Consider the following 19,317-nt stretch of genomic DNA (forward strand, 5'->3'; position numbering starts at 1 on the left):
TTTGTGATTTTTAAAAAATCATGGGTAGAAGAGAGCTTCCTTAATTTGATCAAGGGTATTTATAATAAATCTATTATAAATATAGCAAACATTGTAGTGAACTATAAAATAGTAAAAGCCTTCTTTTTGAGACCAAGATCCATGCAAGGAAAGCTACTATCATTTCTTTTATCTAATATGGACCAGAGTTTCTAGCTAGTATGCTCAAGCAAGAGAAATAAATTCTTTTTTTTTTTTTTTTATTTTAATGGGAGGCTCATTATTTTACAATATTGTATTGGTTTTGCCATACATCGACATGAATCTGCCATGTGTGTACATGTGGTCCCCATCCTGAACCCCCATCCCACCTCCCACCCCATCCCATCCCTCTGGGTCATCCCAGTGCACCAGCCCCAAGCACCCTGTCTCGTGCATCGAACCTGGACTGGCGATTCATTTCACATATGATAATATATATGTTTCAATGCCATTTTCCCAAGTCATCCCACCTCACCCTCTTCCACAGAGTCCAAAAGACAGTTCTATACATCTATGTCTCTTTTGCTGTCTTGCATACAGGGTTATTGTCACCATCTTTCTAAATTCCATATATATGCGTTAGTATACTGTATTGGTGTTTTTCTTTCTGGCTTACTTCACTCTGTATAACAGGCTCCAGTTTCATCCACCTCATTAGAACTGATTCAAATGAATTCTTTTAATGGCTGAGTAATATTCCATTGTGTATATGTACCATAGCTTTCTTATCCATTCGTCTGCTGATGGGTATCTAGGTTGCTTCCATGTCCTGACTATTATAAACAGTGCTGCGATGAACATTGGGGTGCACGTATCTCTTTCAATTCTGGTTTCCTCAGTGTGTATGTCCAGTAGTAGGATTTCTGGGTCATATGGGAGTTCTATTTCCAGTTTTTTAAGGAATCTCCACCATTGTTCTCCATAGTGCCATACTAGTTTGCATTCCCACCAACAGTGTAAGAGGGTTCCCTTTTCTCCACACCCTCTCCAGCATTTATTGTTTGTAGACTTTTGGATAGCAGCCATTCTGACTGGTGTGAAATGGTACCTCATTGTAGATTTGATTTGCATTTCTCTGATAATGAGTGATGTTGAGAATCTTTTCATGTGTTTGTTAGCCATCTGTATGTCTTCTTTGGAGAAATGTCTGTTTAGTTCTTTGGCCCACTTTTTGATTGGGTCATTTATTTTTCTGGAATTCAGCTGCAGGATTTGCTTGTATATTTTTGAGATTAATTCTTTGTCCAGTTCCATTCTTCTTTCTCAAGATTGCTTTGGCTATTCGAGGTTTTTTGTATTTCCATACAAATTGTGAAATTATTCGTTCTAGTTCTGTGAAGAATACCGTTGGTAGCTTGATAGGGATTGCATTGAATCTATAGATTGCTTTGGGTCGTATACTCATTTTCACTATATTGATTCTTCCAATCCATGAACACAGTATATTTCTCCATCTATTTGCATCCTCTTTGATTTCTTTCACCAGTGTTTTATAATTTTCTATATATAGGTATTTTGTTTCTTTAAGTAGATATATCCCTACCTAAGTATTTTATTCTTTTCGTTGCAATGGTGACTGGAATTTTTTCCTTAATTTCTCTTTCTGTTTTCTCATTGTTAGCTTATAGGAATGCAAGGGATTTCTGTGTGTTGATTTTATATCCTGCAACTTTACTATATTCATTGATTAGTTCTAGTAGTTTTCTGGTGGAGTCTTTAGGGTTTTCTATGTAGAGGATCATGTCATCTGCAAACAGTAAGAGTTTTACTTCTTTTCCAATCTGGATTCCTTTGAGAAGATAAATAAAATTGACAAACCATTAGTCAGACTCATAAAGAAACAAAGGGAGAAAAATCACATCAATAAAACTAGAAATGAAAATGGAGAGATCACAACAGACCACACAGAAATACAAAGGATCATAAGAGACTATTATTGCAACTATATGCCAATAAAACGGACACCTTGGAAGAAACAGACAAATTCTTAGAAAAGTACAACTTTCCAAGACTAAACCAGGAAGAAATAGAAAATCTTAACAGAACCATCACAAGCACAGAAATTGAAACTGTAATAAGAAATCTTCCAGCAAACAAAAGCCCAGGATCAGATGGCTTCACAGCTGAATTCTACCAAAAGTTTAGAGAAGAGCTAACACCTATCTTACTCAAACTCTTCCAGAAAATTTCAGAGGAAGATAAACTTCCAAACTCATCCTATGAGGCCACCATCACCCTAATACCAAAACCTGACAAAGATGCCACAAAAAAAGAAACTACAGGCCACTATCACTGATGAACATAGATGTAAAAATCCTTAACAAAATTCTAGCAAACAGAATTCAACAACATATTAAAAAGATCATACAACATGACCAAGTGGACTTGATCCCAGGGATTCAAGGATTCTTCAATATCCACAAATCAATCAATGTAATATACCACATTGACAGATTGAAAAATAAAAACCATATGATTATTTCAATAGACGCAGAGAAAGACTTTGACAAAATTCAACATCCATTTATGATAAAAAATAAATAAAAAAATAAAAACTCTCCAGAAAGCAGGAATAGAAGGAACATACCTCAACATAATAAAAGCTATATAAAACAAACCCACAGCAAACATTATTCTCAATGGTGAAAAACTGAAAGCATTTCCCCTAAAGTCAGGAACAAGACAAGGGTGCCCACTCTCACCACTACTATTCAACATAGTTTTGGAAGTTTTGGCCACAGCAATCAGAGCAGAAAAAGAAATAAAAGGAATCCAGATTGGAAAAGAAGAAGAAAGAAATTCTAAAAGAGAAAGTTTGTAAGTGCTCTGGTATTTTGTCTATACCATCTCACTTTTAGCACTTCAGTGAACACCAGCCAACTACTAGCACTTTCATTCCTTTGTTTTCTCGCACTGTTGGGGTTATTTGATCTGCTCAGGTGGTAGGCTAAAAGTAATTTGCTCCTTGAAATTAATTTACCCCTGGGAGTTATCTCAAGAACAGCTGTACAGAATTTTTTAAAAACACTTTTATTTGCTTATTCCTTGGATGTGATACCTCTAATGCACACTTTCTACACTGGTTCATTAATTTCTTGGTGTGATTAAACTTTCAAGGTAACTTGATTGATAGGAACCTTCTGATTAGCGATCTTATTTGACTTTTTCACTCCTGATATAAACTCTAAAATAAACCACTTGCACTTGAATCCTTGTCTAAAGTCCTGCATATAGGGATCTCTAAACTTCAACAGGCAAGGTGAGTAGTGACAGATAAAGTCAGAAACCTTTAAAAGACAGAAAATGTGTCTGCACACTGGGAGAATATATTTGTAACATATATATCTGAAGAAAGGTTCATATTCAGAATACAAAAAGTACTGCTACAAATCAATAAGAAAAATAGAATCAATAGAAAAATAGGCAAGAGACTTGAATAGGTTAAGCATCTATCTCAGCAGTCAAAGATATTCAGCCTCCTCCATAATCAGAAAAACACCAATTAAAACCACAGTGAAATTCAACTGCACACTCACCAGGATGGAAAAACTTAAACATCAACAGCATTAGTATTAGCAAGGATTTGAAGCAAAGGAGATTTTAAACTGCTGGTGGAAAGTAAATTTGTATAACCACTTTGATGGACTATTTGGCAGTAACCACCGAAGTTTAATATGTGAATAATCCATCACATCACAGTTTCATTTTAGTTATATAGCCAATAAAATTGTGAAAACATGCATAAAAAGTCATAAGAACAACAGTATTTCTAGTAGTTAAAGATAGAAAACAACCAAAATGTCCATCAACATTCAAATGGATATATACAGCACATATTCTACTGCAATGAAAATGAGGAAATTACAACTGTATTTAAGAGCATGGGTGAATCTTACAAAATGATTCTGAATGACAGAATGAAGACATAAAACCATATATTTCATTATCCCAATGACATGCAAAAACAAAAAAACAACAAAAATCATGTGAAAACTATAAAGAAAGGCAAGAAAGTGATAATTATAAATTCAGAATAGATGTTGGTCATGTTCTTGTTCTTGATCCAGATGCCCATACATCAGTGCCACTCCAAGTATAATCTGAAAAGCAGTGCCAGTCTATGAACTGTTTGATATGTTACACTGTGAAGTTTAAGTCCAGTAAGTTTGGAATTGGCCTGAACTGTTTTGCTAATATACCTGCAGGGCACTGACCATTGGTAAAGAAATGAAATGTACTGACTAATAGTAGTGCTTTGTCAGGACTAATTTTCAAATACCCAAGTGGCTCATGTATCTCAGTATCAGAAAAACAAACAACCTGATGAAATAATCAGCAAAAGACCTAAACAGACATTTCTGTAAAGAAAACATTACTATAATTGTTCAGAATTTAAATCATGTCGGACTTTGTGAACCCATAAAATGCAGCACTCCAGTTTGCAGGGAAGGAAGTCTTACCTGTCCTTCACTATCTCTCACACTTTGCCCAAACTCATGTCCATTGAATCCATGATACCATCCAGCTATCTCATCTTTGGTCACCCCCTTCTACTCCTGCCCTCAATCTTTGCCAGAATCAGGGTCTTTTCCAATGAGTTGGCTCTTCCCATCATATGGCCAAAGTATTAGAGCTTCAGCTTCATCATAAGTGCTTCCATTGAGTATTCAGAGTTGATTTTTGTTAGGATTGACTGGTTTGATCCCCTTATAGTTCAACTCTTGTGACCCCATGAACTGTACCCACCAGGCTCCTCTGTCCATGAGATTTTCCAGGCAAGAATACTTAAGAGAGTAACTATTTACTTCCCCTGGGGATCCTCCCAACCCAGGGAGTGAGCCTGGGTCTCCTGAAATGCAGGCAGATTCTTTACTGATCGAGCTAATAGGGAAGCCCACCCAAAATTATTCTCCAGACAAGAATACGGGAGTGGGCTGCCATGCCCTCTTCCAGGGGATCTTTCCAACCCCAGGGACCAAACCCAGACCTTCTGCATTGCAGGCATATTCTTTACCATTTGAGCCACCAGGGAAGCCCAAGAATGCTGTAGTGGGTAGCCTATCCCTTTCCAGGGGATCTTCCTGAAATAGGAATTTAACTGAGCTCTCTGGCATTGCAGGTGGATTCTTTACCAGTGGAGCTACCAGGGAAGACCCCTTGAAGTCCAAGGAACTCTAAAGAGTCTTCTCTAGTAACACAATTTAAAGGCATCAATTCTTCAGCACTCAGCCTTTATTATGGTCCAACTCGCTCATCTGTACATGACTAGAGGAAGAACCAGAGCTTTGCCTAGATGGTACTTTGTTGGCAATATGATCTCCTTGCTTTTTAACACACAATCTAGGTCTGTAATAGCTTTTCTTGCAAGGGACAAGTGTCTTTTAATTTCATGGCTGCAGTCACCATCTACAGTGATTTTGGAACCCAAGAAAATAAAATTTGTCATTATTTCCACATTTTCCCTATTTGCCATGAAGTAATGGGACCAGATGCCATGATCACAGCTTTTTGAATGTTGAGTTTTAAACCAACTTTTTCATTCCCTTATTTCACCTTTATCAAGAGGCTTCTTGATTCTTCTTTGCTGTCTGCCATTAGAGTGATATCATCTGCATAACTGAGGTTGTTGATATTTATCCTGGCAATCTTGATTCCAGCTTGTACTTATCCAACCTGACATTTTGCCTGATGTACTTTGCATATGAGTTAAATAAGCAGGGTGGCAATACACAGCCTTGATATACTCTTTCCCAATTTTGAACCAGTCCATGGTTCCATGTCCAGTTCTAACTGTGGCTTCTTGACTTGCATACAGGTTTCACAGGAGACAAGTAAACTAGTCTGGTATTTTAAGAATTTACTTTAAGAATTTTTCACAGTGTGTTATGATCCATACAGTCAAAGGTTTTAGCCTAGTCAATGAAGCAGAAACTTTTCTAAAATTCCCTTGCTTTTTATATGATCCAATGGATGCTGGCAACTTAATCTCTGGATCCTCTACCTTTTCTAAATCCAGTTTATATATCTGAAAGCTCTCGGCTCACGTAATATTGAAGCCTAGCTTGATGGATTTTGAGCATGACCTTGCTAGCATGTAAAATAAACACAATTGTACAGTAGTTTGAACATTCTTTGGCATAGCCTTTCTTTGGGATTGGAATGAAAACTGACCTTGTCCAGTCCTGTGAACACTGTTGTTACTTATTTGTTTAAGTTATGTCCAGCTCTGTGTGACGCTATGGACTGCAAACCGTCAGGTTCCTCTGTCCATGGGATTCTCTAGCAATAGTACCATAGTGAGTTGTCATTCCCTTCTCCAAGGTATCTTCCCAACCCAAGGATCAAACCCAGTTTCCTGCATTGCAGGCAGAGTCTTTACTGTTGAGCCACCAGGGAAGACTGCTGCGTTTTCCAAATTTTCTGGAATATTGAGTTGAGCACTTGAAAAGCATCATCTTTTAAGATTTGAAATAGCTCAGCTGGAATTCCATCATCTCCACTATCTTTGTTCATAGTGATACTTTCTAGGCCCACTTGACTTTACACTCCAGGATGTCTGGCTTTAGGTGAGTGACTACACCATTACAGTTATCCAGATTATTAATACCTTTTTTGTATAATTCTTCTATGTATTCTTGCCACCCCTTCATAATCTCTTCTACTTCTGTTAGGTCCTTTCTGTTTCTGTTCCTTATTGTGCCCATCTTTTCGTGAAATAGTCCCTTCAGCTCAGTTCAGTTCAGTCACTCAGTCATGTCCAATTCTTTGAGAACCCATGGACTACAACACGCCAGGCTTCCCTGTCCATCACCAACTACTGAAGCTTTTTCAAACTCATGTCCGTCGAGTTGGTGATACCATCCAACCATCTCATCCTCTGTTGTCCCCTTCTTGTCCTGCCTTCAATCTTTCCCAGCATCAGGGTCTTTTCCAATGAGTCAATTATTTGCATCAGGTGGCCAAAGTACTGGATTTTCAGCTTCAGCTTCAGTCCTTCCAATGAGTATTCAGAACTGATTTCCCTTAGGATGGACTGGTTGGATCTCCTTGCAGTTCAAGGGACTCTCAAGAGTCTTCTCCAACACCACAGTTCAAACGCATCAATTCTTTGATGTTCAGCTTTCTTGACAGTCCAACTCTCACATCCACACATGACTACTGGAAAAATCATAGCTTTGACTAGACAGACCTTTGTTGGCAAAATGATGTCTTTGCTTTTTAATATGCTGTCTAGGTTGGTTATAGCTTTTCTTCCAAGGAGCAAGCATCTTTTAATTTCATGGCTGGAATCAGCATCTGCAGTGATTTGGTACCTCCAATTTTCTTAAAGAGGTCTCTAGGCTTTCCCTTTCTATTGCCTTCCTCTATTTGTTTCCATTACTCATTTAAGAAGGCTTTCTGAGTTCTCTTGCTATTCTTTGGAACTCTGCATTCAGTTGCGTATATGTTTTCCTTTCTCTTTTGCCTTTTGCTTCTCTTATTTTATTGGATATTTGTAAGGTCTCCTCCAATAACCACTTTGCCTTCTTGCATTTCTTTTTCTTGGGGATAGTTTGGTCACCACTTTTCATACAGTGCTACAAACCTCCACCCATCGTTCTTAAGCACTCCGTCTACCAGATCTAATCCCTTGAATCTATTTGTCACTTCCACTGTATAATCATAAGGGATTTCATTTAGTTCATACCTGACTGGTCCAATGGTTTTCCCTAATTTCTTCATTTTAAGCTTGAATTGTCCAATAAGAAGCTTATGATCTGAGCCACAGTCAGATCCAGGCCTTGTTTTTGCTAACTGTATACTGATTCTCCATCTTCACCTGCAAAGAATATAATCAGTCTGATTTTGGTGTTGACCATCTTGTGATGTCCATGCATAGAGACATCTCTTGTGTTGTTGGAAAAGGTTGTTCTCTATGACCAATGTGTTCTCTTCAGAAAAAAAAAAAAAAAAAAAAAGCTAGATTCTGTTCTTCATTTTATACTCCAAGGACAAATTTGCTTCCTACTCCACGTATCTCTTGACTTCCTACTTTTGCATTCCAGCCCCCTATAATAAAAAGGGCATTTTCTTCAGCGGGGGTGAGGGGAGCAGGTGTTAGTTCTAGAAACACTTATAGGTGTTCATAGAACCATTCAACTTCAGTTTCTTAGGTTGGTACATAGATCTGATTACTGTGACATTGAATGGTTTGCCCTGCTAACAAAATGAGATTATTCTGTCATTTTTGAGACAGCATCCAAGTACCACATTTTGGACTCCCTTGTTGACTATGTGTGCTACTTCTTTTCTTCTAAGGGATTCTTGCCCACAGTGGTAGATATAAAGGTCATCTGAATTAAATTCACCCATTGTCATCCATTTTTGTTTACTAGATGTCCTTTTCATTATAGGGGATTGGAATGCAAAAGTAAGAAGTCAAGAAACACCTGGAGTAACAGGTAAATTTGGCCTTGGAGTACGGAATGAAGCAGGGCAAAGGCTAATAGAGTTTCGACAAGAGAACGCACTGGTCATAGCAAACACCCTCTTCCAAGAACACAAGAGAAGACTCTATACACGGACATCACCAGATGGTCAACACTGAAATCAGATTGATTACATTCTTTGCAGCCAAAAATGGAGAAGCTCTATACAGTCAGCAAAAACAAGACCGGGAACTGACTGTGGCTCAGATCATGAACTCCTTATTGTCAAATTCAGACTTAAACTGAAGACAGTAGGGATAACCACTAGATCATTCAGATATGACCTAAATCAAATGCCTTATGAATATACAGTGGAAGTGAGAAATAGATTTAAGGGACTAGATCTGATAGACAGAGAGCCTGATGAACTATGGATAAAGATCTGTGACATTGTACAAGAGACCATCCCCATAGAAAAGAAATGCAAAAAGGGAAAATGGTTGTCTGAGGAGGCCTTACAAATAGCTGTGAAATGAAGAGAAGTGAAAAGCAAAGGAGAAAAGGAAAGATATTCCCATTTGAATGAAGAGTTCTAAAGAATAGCCAGGAGAGATAAGAAAGCCTTCTTCAGCAATCAATGCAAAGAAATAGAGGAAAACAACAGAATGGGAAAGATTAGAGATCTCTTCAAGAAAATTCAAGATACCAAGGGAATATTTCATCAAAAATGGGATCAATAAAGGACAGAAATGGTATGGACCTAACAGAGGCAGAAGATATTAAGAAGAGGTGGCAAGAATACACAGAAGAACTGTACAAAAAATATCTTCACAACCCAGATAATCACAATGGTGTGATCACTCACTAGAGCCAGACATCCTGGAATGTGAAGTCAAGTGGGCCTAGCAAGCATCACTACAAACAAAACTAGTGGATGAGATGGAATTCCTGTTGAGCTTATTTCAAATCCTGAAAGACAATGCTGTGAAAGTGCTGCACTCAATATGTCAGCAAATTTGGAAAACTCAGCAGTGGCCACAGGACTGGAAAAGGTCAACTTTCATTTCAATCCCTAAGAAAGGCAATCCCAAAGAATGCTCAAACTACTGCACAATTGCACTCATCTCACATGCTAGTAAAGTAATGCTCAAAATTCCCCAAGCCAGGCTTCAGCAATACATGAACCATGAACTTCCAGATGTTGAAGCTGGTTTTAGAAAAGGCAGAGTAACCAGAGATAAAATTGCCAACATCTGCTGGATCATCGAAAAAGCAAGAGAGTTCCAGAAAAACATCTATTTCTGCTTTATTGACTATGCCAAAACCTTTGACTGTGTGGATGACAATAAACTGTGGAAAATTCTGAAAGAGATGGGAATACCAGACCACCTGATCCACCTCTTGAGAAACCTGTATGCAGGTCAGGAAGCAACAGTTAGAACTGGACATGGAACAACAGACTGGTTCCAAATAGGAAAAGGAGTATGTCAAGGCTGTATATTGTCACCCTGGCTATTTAACTTATATGCAGAGTACATCATGAGAAACTCTGGGCTGGAAGAAGCACAAGCTTTAATCAAGATTTCTGGGAGAATTATCAATAAACTCAGATATGCAGATGACACCACCCTTATGGCAGAAAGTGAAGAGGAACTAAAAAGCCTCTTAATGAAAGTGAGAGGAGAGTGAAAAAGTTGGCTTAAAGCTTAACATTCAGAAAACTAAGATCATAGCATCTGGTCCCATCACGTCATGGGAAATAGATTGGGAGACAGTGGGAACAGTGTCAGACTTTATTTTTTTAGGCTCCAAAATCACTGCAGATGTTGACTGCAGCCATGAAATTAAAAGACACTTACTCGTTGGAAGGAAAGTTATGACCAACCTAGACAACATATTAAAAAGCAGAGACATTACTTTGCCAACAAAGGTCTGTCTGGTCAAGGCTATGGGTTTTCCAGTGGTCATGTATGGAAGAGAGAGTTGGACTGTGAAGAAAGCTGAGCGCCGAAAAATTGATGCTTTTGAACTATGGTTTTGGAGAAGACTCTTGAGAGTTCCTTGGACTGCAAGGAGATCCAATCAGTCCATCCTAAAGGAGATCAGTCCTGGGTGTTCATTGGAAGGACTGATGCTGAAGTTGAAACTCCAATACTTTGGCCACCTCATGCAGAGTTGACTCATTGGAAAAGACCCTGATGCTGGGAGGGATTGGGGGCAGGAGGAGAAGGGGACGACAGAGGATGAGATGGCTGGATGGCATCACTGACTCGATGGGCATGAGTTTGAGTAAACTCTGGGAGCTTGTGATGGACAGGAAGGCCTGGCGTTCTGTGATTCATGGGGTTGCAAAGAGTCGGACACGACTGAGCGACTGAACTGAACTGACTGAAAATATCAATGTTCACTCTTGTCATCTCCTCCTTAACCAAGTCCAAATACCTTGATGCATGGACCTAACAGTCTGGGTTTGTGTGCAATGCTGTTCCTTACATCGTCGAACTTTACTTTTACCGCCAGACACATTCATAATGGAGCATCATTCCCCCACAGGTCCAGACTCTTCATTCTTTCTGGAGCTATTTCTCTGATCTTCTCCAGTAGCATTCTGGACACCTACCTACCTGAGGGGTCATTTTCTAGTGTCATATCTTTTTGCCTTTTCATAGTTCCAATAGCACTACCATAGCCTCCTGTAGACTCCAGGCCTTGATTGCCTTAGGCCAAACAACTAATAGGGAGGGGGAGCAGCCCCACCCATCAGAAGACAATTGGATTAAAGATTTACTGAGTATGGCCCTCTGCACCAGAGCACCACCTAGTTTTCCCCCATATCCAGTCTCTCCATCAGGGAGCTTGCACAAGCCTCTTATCCTCATCCTTCAGGGGGCAACCAGAAGAAGCAAGAATTACAATCCCATAGCCTCCAAAACAAAAACCACAATCACAGAAGGCTAACCAAAATGATTATATGAATCACAGTTTTGTATAAGTCAATGAAGCTATGAGCCATGCCATGAAGGACCACCCAAGATGGACAGGGCACAATGAAGCGTTCTGACAAAACATGGTCAACTGGAGGAGGGAATGTCAAACCACTTCATATTCTTGCCTTGAGAACCCCATGAACAGTATGAAAAGAAGATATACAGGTGGCCAATATATACATGAAAAAATGCTAAACATTGCTCATTACTAAAGAAATGCAAATCAAAACTACAATGAGGTATCACTTCATATAAATCAGAATGGCCATCATCAAAATGCTGGAGAGGATGTGGAGAAAAGGGACCCCTCATGCACTGTTGGTGGGAACATAAACTGATATGGTCACTATGGTGAACAGTATGGAGATTCCTTTAAAAACTAAGAATAAAGCTACCATACGACCCTGAAATCCTACTATGGGTTACATACTTGAGGTAACCATAATTCAAGAAGATACATATACCCCAATGTTCATTGCAGCACTATTTACTCCTGGTACTCCTTGGACATTCCTTGGACTACAAAGAGATCAAATCAGTCAATTTAAAGGAAATCAATCCTGAATATTCATTGGAAGGACTGATGCTGAAGCTGAAGCTCCAATACTTTGGCCATCTGATGGGAAGAACCAACTCCTTGGAAAAGACGCTGACGCTGGGAAAGATGAAAAGAAAAAGAAGAGGGCAGCAGAGGATGAGATGGTTAGATAGCATTATCGACTCAATGGACATCAATCTGACTCCTGGACATGAATCTGGGAGAGAGTAAAGGACAAAGAAGACTGGCATGCTTTGGTCCATGGGGTTGCAAAGAGTCAGACATGATTAAGTGACTGAACAACAACAACAACCCCAATGTTCATTGCAGTACTATTTACAACAGAGGTCATAGAAGCAATCTAGAAGTCCACTGACAGATGAAATGATAAAGAAGTTGTGGTACATATATACAATGGAATATTACTCAACCACAAAAAGGAACCAATTTGAGTAAGTTGAGCTGAAATGGATGAACCTAGAGCCTGTTATACAGGGTCAAGTCACAAAGAGAAAAACAAATTTTGTATATTGATGCAAAAATATGGAATCTAGAAAAATGGTACTGATGAACCTATATGCAGGGCAGGGGTAGAGACACAGGTGTAGAGAGAATGAACTTGTGGACACAGTTGTGGAAAGAGAGTGAGAGGGTAACAGGCAGGAAGGCCAGAGGTCTCCAAACAGAGGAAATAGGCAAGCAAGTGCCAGACATTTTTATCTCTCTTAAGCGGCAGGAGGAAACCAACTAGAGTTTTTTGTTTTTTTTCTTTCTCTGTACAAATTTAAAAGGAGGTTTCTCTTAAAATGCTGTGTTGCCATGACACCTGGTTTCACCTGAAGCTAACTGTTCTCAAAACCTTGAGTTAACCAATACATTTTTCCTTATGGAAATATTTGTTTTAAGCTACGTTAATGTACCCCAGACTCTGTCTTCAAGTTGGTTCCGCCAAATGGCTCAAACTACTTGACAAACCAGTATGTTATACTCAGATATTGTTCCCCTAATCTATGTAAATGAAACTATTTGTGTGGTAATCTGCCATTCTACAAGATTCAAGTCAATCGTTTTATGGCCTGGGATGAATTATCTGGTGCCATTCTGAATTTTAAGACATTCCTTTCTTTTCATTAACAGACTGTGAATGACTATATAACATACAGCTGAAGACTAGCAGGAGGGGTACTCTTTCTGCCCCCTTCTGATGCCTATGTCAGAAGCTTTCTTTATCTCCTTTATACTTTAATAAAACTTTATTATACAAAAGCTCTGAGCGATCCAGCCTCGTCTCTGGCCCGAGATTGAATTCGTCTCTTCCAGAGGCCAAGAATCCCTGCATCTTATGGTTCAGCAACAACCTTTCAAGAGGAGGGAACAAATAGAAAGAGTAACATTGAAAAATATACACTACCACGTGTAAAATACATAGCAACTGGACAGTTGCTGTATAACACACGGAGCTCAACCTGGTGCCATATGATGACCTACAGGGGTGGATGGGGGGCAGCGTGGTAGGGACGTTCAAGAGGGAGGAGGTGTATGTATACTTATGGCTGATTCACATCATTGTACAGCTGTGCTGTGCTTAGTCACTCAGTCATGTCCAGCTTTTTGTGACCTCATGTGTAACGGAATGTTTAACAGTAGGATTCCTGTGTGCTGCTTCCTATCTCTCTTGAACCCTGTGTTCCTTATCAGTTTCTGTCAGGAGTGAGAGGAGCGGCAACCAGGAGTGAGATCAAAGAGATGAGATGCTTGCATAGGATTTCCTTCATTAGCTTTTCCATATGGTGAAAGGGATTATTTATGACCCTCTTTTGATATGGATTGCCTTTTAGCCTTATGGCTTCTATTGCTCCTTGTTTCCTTGGTAACTTGTAAAGTCTGGTTTTTTGATCTTTATCTGAAGAAGTTACCTTGTATTACAGTATACATACTCACAGAGAATTCAATAAAGCACCTTTGTTCCACCAGAGACTCAGGTCCCTGTGCCCCTTTCTCTCTCTCTTTCTCTCTCTCTCTCTCTCTTTCTGGCTGATTCCCTGTAGTGTGGAGGCCTGCTGTGTAACCCACGGAATATTGGCCTCCTTCCTTCTTTCACTTTCTTATCGTCAACTCCAGACCACCAGGTTCTGGTGCATTAAAGAACCCCAACAAGTGGCGCCCAGAACAGGGGCCTGATATACGCAGCACTTCGGATGGAGTGACTCAGGGCCTATTGAGATCGGTAAGTACAAGGAAATGGGTCAAACGTCTGGAAAGCCCCACCACTTTTCCACTTTACTTCATCATTTATTTAAATTTCAGGGACTTTCAGTTTAGTACCAGCGGATAGAGGCTTGCCTTCAAACAATAGTTGAACATAATCCCTGGTTACCTGATGAAGGCAGTTTTGATTTAGAAATTTGGCACTGGGTAAAAGAGAATGTTGAACAAGCTGCCAGACAGGGAAAAAATATTGCAATTGATTTCTGGCCCCTGTGGGCTCCCATTAAAGCTGTAATTCTGTCATTTCAAGGCAATTCTAGCCCTCCCAATATTTGAAAACAGACAGAACACTTATTACACGAATATGAATTATATGATGAAACTTTACAAAAGGACCAAATAGAACAACATAAAATATTTCAGATTTTTCCTATGAGCCCTGCCCCAGTTGCTCCAAATGCTCCTCCTTTGCCAACAGGCATGAATCCAAAAGTCTCTCCTTTGCTAGAACCTAATGATTCTGACAATGACTCTTCTGAGACACTTTCTGACACCAAAGCTGGCAATACTTTTCTGGATAATAATGATAAGTCTTTAGCACAAACTCATATTTGCAAAAAATTGCTACCTACTCACCCTCCTTCGCGACAGAGGCTCTCTGAATTGCTGGCTTTGCAATCACAAGTCTCTGAAGCCGATGGTTTTTCTGCCTTCCCAGTAACACTCAAGGGCAAATAATACCTCAATAGGAAGGTATTAACCTTTTTTACATGCAACAAATGAAAAAGGCTATAACTATTTATGGCCCACATTCACCGTTTACTAGACAGATTCTAAATACTATGGCATCTTCTATTGGAAATTTTATTCCCTATGATTGTCAAATTTTAATAAAAGCTGTCCTTAAACTAGGAGAGTATCTTCAGTGGACAATGTGGTTTCAAGATATAGCCAGAGATCATGCTAACAAGAAAGCTTGAGCTGGCGCTCCCCCAATCCAAATTACTTTTGAAATGTTAACTGGCACCTGACAATTTGATGCTATAGAAGCTCTGTCCTCCTCAGTTGCATAAACAATTAAAAAACAGTGGCCCCTGAAGCCTGGGATCCAATTACTCCTCAAGGGGAACCTACAGGTAGCTACACTAAAATATTGCAAGGGCCTAATGAAACTTATGCTGATTTCTTAGCTAGATTAGAAACTGCTATTTCCCATACTGTAATTGGAGAAGAAACTAAAAGGCAACTAGAGAAATTACATGCTTATGAAAATGTGAATCAGGAATGTCAAAAGTCTATAGCCCCAATTCGTGAGACAGGGACCATTATTGATTATTTGAAGGCTTGTCACAATCTAGGATCAGAAACTCAAAAAAATGCAAATGCTAGCTGAAACAATCGCTGCTTGCTTTAAAAGGGGAAATGAGGGATGTTTTAAAAGCAGGGATAAGAAACATTTAAAAAGGGATTGCCCTAAGAAAGCTAAAAAAAAAGAAAAGAAAAGAAAAAACAACTCCAAAAGTCTGCCCCCACGGCCATAGGGGAATGCATTGGGCCAAAGAGTGTAAATCTAAATTTGATATTGAAGGAAAACCTATTTTGGGAAACTCCAAGCAGGGAAACCCCCAGCTCCCCTTCAACAAAAACCAGGGGCAAATTCCATCTTTTTCCTCAAACCCTCAACATCCGGCAGTGCTGCCGTCGATATACCAGCCCTAAATGACTTTCTCCTTTACCCTCAAGCAGTCCCCTCTAGAATACCTACCAGACTTTTTGGGCCCCTGTCCCCACAAACCTTTGGTCTTTTACTTGGCTGATCTAGCTTGACTTCTAAAGGGATTTCTGTTCACCCTGGAGTAATTGATTCAGATTATAAAGGAGAAGTTCAAATTATGATGTCATCTCAGATTTTATGGCAATTAAAAAAGGGGGACAAAATTGCTCATTTACTCCTTTTATCTTGCATTTCTATTAACTCCTCTAATGATGTACAGACAGGCGGATTAAGCAGTACAGATCAAAGATAATCTTTATGGACATCATTGTTATATGAATATGCCCGACCATAAATAAATATCAAAATTAATGGTAAAAGATTTTCTCGTCTCCTCAATACTGGATCTGATGTTACTACTATATCCAAACATTTATGGCCCAAATCCTGGCCTATACAAAAAATCTCCTGGCAAACTGCAGGAATTTCTCAAACCAAAGTACAAGAAGTTTATCAAAGTGTTCAAATCTACCCATGTGAGGGACCAGAAGGCCAACCTGCAAGATTAAAACCTTATGTGATAAATACACCACTTAATTTAATAGGAAGGGGTTTACTTATGCAATGGCAAACTCAGAGAAACATTCCACATTTTTCCTAGGGGCCACTGCTCATTTAACAAATAATGCAATTATTAAAATAACTTGGAAGAATGATGAGCCTATTTGGACAGATCAGTGGCCCCTTACAAAAGAGAAACTACAGGCTGCTAAAGAACTTACAGATACACAATTAGAATTGAAACATATCGAGGAATCTTGCTCTCCTTGGAACTCTCATAATTTTTGTTATAAAAAAGAAATCTAACAAATGGCATCTCTTAACAGACCTTAGAAAATTTAATGCATCTATGAAACCTATGGGTGCATTACAACCAGGAATCCCATCACCTACCACTATTGCTCAAAATTGGCACATCATTATTATTGATTTGCAAGATTTCTTTTTTAATATACCTCTACACCCTTTAGAATACTACAGTATTCTTGCCTGGAGAATCCCACGGACAGGAACCTGGTGGACTACAGTCAATGGGGTCGCAAAAAATCGGACACAACTGAGTGACTAACAGACGCACACACACAACCTTTAGACCGAGAGAGATTCACTTTCTCCCTCCTTTGTCCTAATCATATCGGGCCTCATAAATGATACCAATGGACTGTATTGCCTCAAGGAATGGTGAATTCTCCCACCATTTGTCAGTACTATGTAGCTAAAGCCCTTGAGAATGTGAGTAAACAATGTCCTGACTTTCTTGTTATCCATTACATGGATGATATATTGTTTTCAGCTCCATCCATTTTAGAAACTCAACACATGTTTGATATAGCTCAACAATGCTTGAAAAACGCTGGATTAATTACTGCCCCTGAAAAAATTCAAACCTCTACACCTTATCATTACTTAGGATTTGTTGTTAATAGAAAATGTATTACTCCCCAACTAACTCATATTCGTACTGATAAATTATTAACCTTAAATGATTTATAGAAACTCTTAGGTGATATACATTGGATTAGACCTTCTTTCAGTTCAGTTCCATTCATTTGCTCAGTGGTGTCCTACTCTTTGTGACCCCATGAATCGCAGCACGCCAGGCCTCCCTGTCCATCACCAACTCCAGGAGTTTACACAAACTCATGTCCATCGAGTCAGTGATGCCATCCAGCCATCTCATCCTCTGTCGTCCCCTTCTCCTCCTGCCCCCAATCCCTCCCAGCATCAGGGTCTTTTCCAACAAGTCAACTCTTTGCATGAGGTGGCCAAAGTATTGGAGTTTCAGCTTCAGCATCAGTCCTTCCAACGAACACCCAGGACTGATCTCCTTTAGGATGGACTGGTTGGATCTCCTTGCAGTCCAAGGGACACACAAGAGTCTTCTCCAACACCACAGTTCAAAAGCATCAAATTTTTGGTGCTCAGCTTTCTTCACAGTCCAACTCTCTCATCCATACCTAACCACTGGAAAAACCATAGCCTTGACTACGCGGACCTTTGTTGGCAAAATAATGTCTCTGCTTTTCAATATGCTATGTAGGTTGGTCATAACTTTCCTTCCAAGGAGTAAGCGTCTTTTAATTTCATGGCTGAAAACACCATCTGCAGTGATTTTGGAGCAACCCCCTCCTAAAAATGTCTGACACTATTCCCACTGTCTCCCACCTATTTCCCATGACGTGATGGGGCCGGATGCCATGATCTTACTTTTTTGAATGTTGAGCTTTAAGCCAACTTTTTCACTCTCCTCTTTCACTTTCATCAAGAGGCTTTTTAGTTCCTCTTCACTTTCTGCCATAAGGGTGGTGTCATCTGCATATCTGAGTTTATTGATACTTCTCCCAGCAATCCTGATTCCAGCTTGTGTTTCTTCCAGCCCAGAGTTTCTCATGATGTACTCTGCATATAAGTTAAATAGCCAGGGTGACAATATACAGCCTTGACATACTCTTTTTCCTATTTGGAACCAGTCTGTTGTTCCATGTCCAGTTCTAAATATTGCTTCCTGACCTGAATATAGGTTTCTCAAGAGGTGGATCAGGTGGTCTGGTATTCCCATCTCTTTCAGAATTTTCCACAGTTTATTGTCATCCACACAGTAGAAGGCTTTGGTGTAGTCAATAAAGCAGAAATAGATGTTTTTCTGGAACTCTCTTGCTTTTTCGATGATCCAACGGATGTTGGCAATTTGATCTTTGGTTACTCTGCCTTTTCTAAAACCAGCTTCAACATCTGGAAGTTCATGGTTCATGTATTGCTGAAGCCTGGCTTGGAGAAATTTGAGCATTACTTTACTAGCATGTGAGATGAGTGCAATTGTGTGGTTGTTTGAGAATTCTTTGGCATGGCCTTTCTTTGGGATTGGAATGAAAACTGACCTTTTCCAGTCCTGTGGCCACTGATGAGTTTTCCAAATTTGCTGTCATATTGAGTGCAGCACTTTCAGAGCATCATCTTTCAGGATTTGAAATAGCTCAACTGGAATTCCATCACCTCCACTAGCTTTGATCATAGTGATGCTTTCTAAGGCACACCTGACTTCACATTCCAGGATGTCTGGCTCTAGTGAGTGATCACACCATCGTGATTATCTGGGTTGTGAAGATCTTTTCTGTACAGTCCTTCTATGTATTCTTGCCACCTCTTCTTAATATCCTCTGCTTCTGTTAGGTCCATACCATTTCTGTCCTTTGTTGAACCCATCTTTGCGTGAAATGTTCCCTTGGTATCTCTCATTTTCTTGAAGAGATCTCTAGTTTTTCCCATTCTGTTGTTTTCCTCTATTTGTTTGCATTGATCGCTGAGGAAGACTTTCTTATTCTCTTGCTATTCTTTGGAACTCTGCATTCAAATGGGGATATCTTTCCTTTTCTCCGTTGC

The 19,317-nt window shown here is 39.5% G+C and overlaps 1 long non-coding RNA gene across 2 annotated transcripts in view; it reads right to left on the bottom strand.

Annotated features, from left to right (window-relative positions):
* Positions 1-271: 271 nt before the first annotated feature.
* The window catches only part of LOC133047576 (uncharacterized), a 35,380-nt gene continuing 16,334 nt past the window's right edge, over positions 272-19,317 (bottom strand). The window contains exon 4 of one of the 2 annotated variants that reach the window (XR_009690779.1): positions 272-1,810. This is a non-coding gene — a long non-coding RNA (uncharacterized LOC133047576). The remainder of the gene's footprint in view (positions 1,811-19,317) is intronic. The other variant, XR_009690778.1, reaches the window with a different exon arrangement.

The sequence above is a fragment of the Dama dama genome, chromosome 27 (assembly GCF_033118175.1).
Source record: "Dama dama isolate Ldn47 chromosome 27, ASM3311817v1, whole genome shotgun sequence".
Lineage (NCBI taxonomy): Eukaryota > Metazoa > Chordata > Mammalia > Artiodactyla > Cervidae > Dama > Dama dama.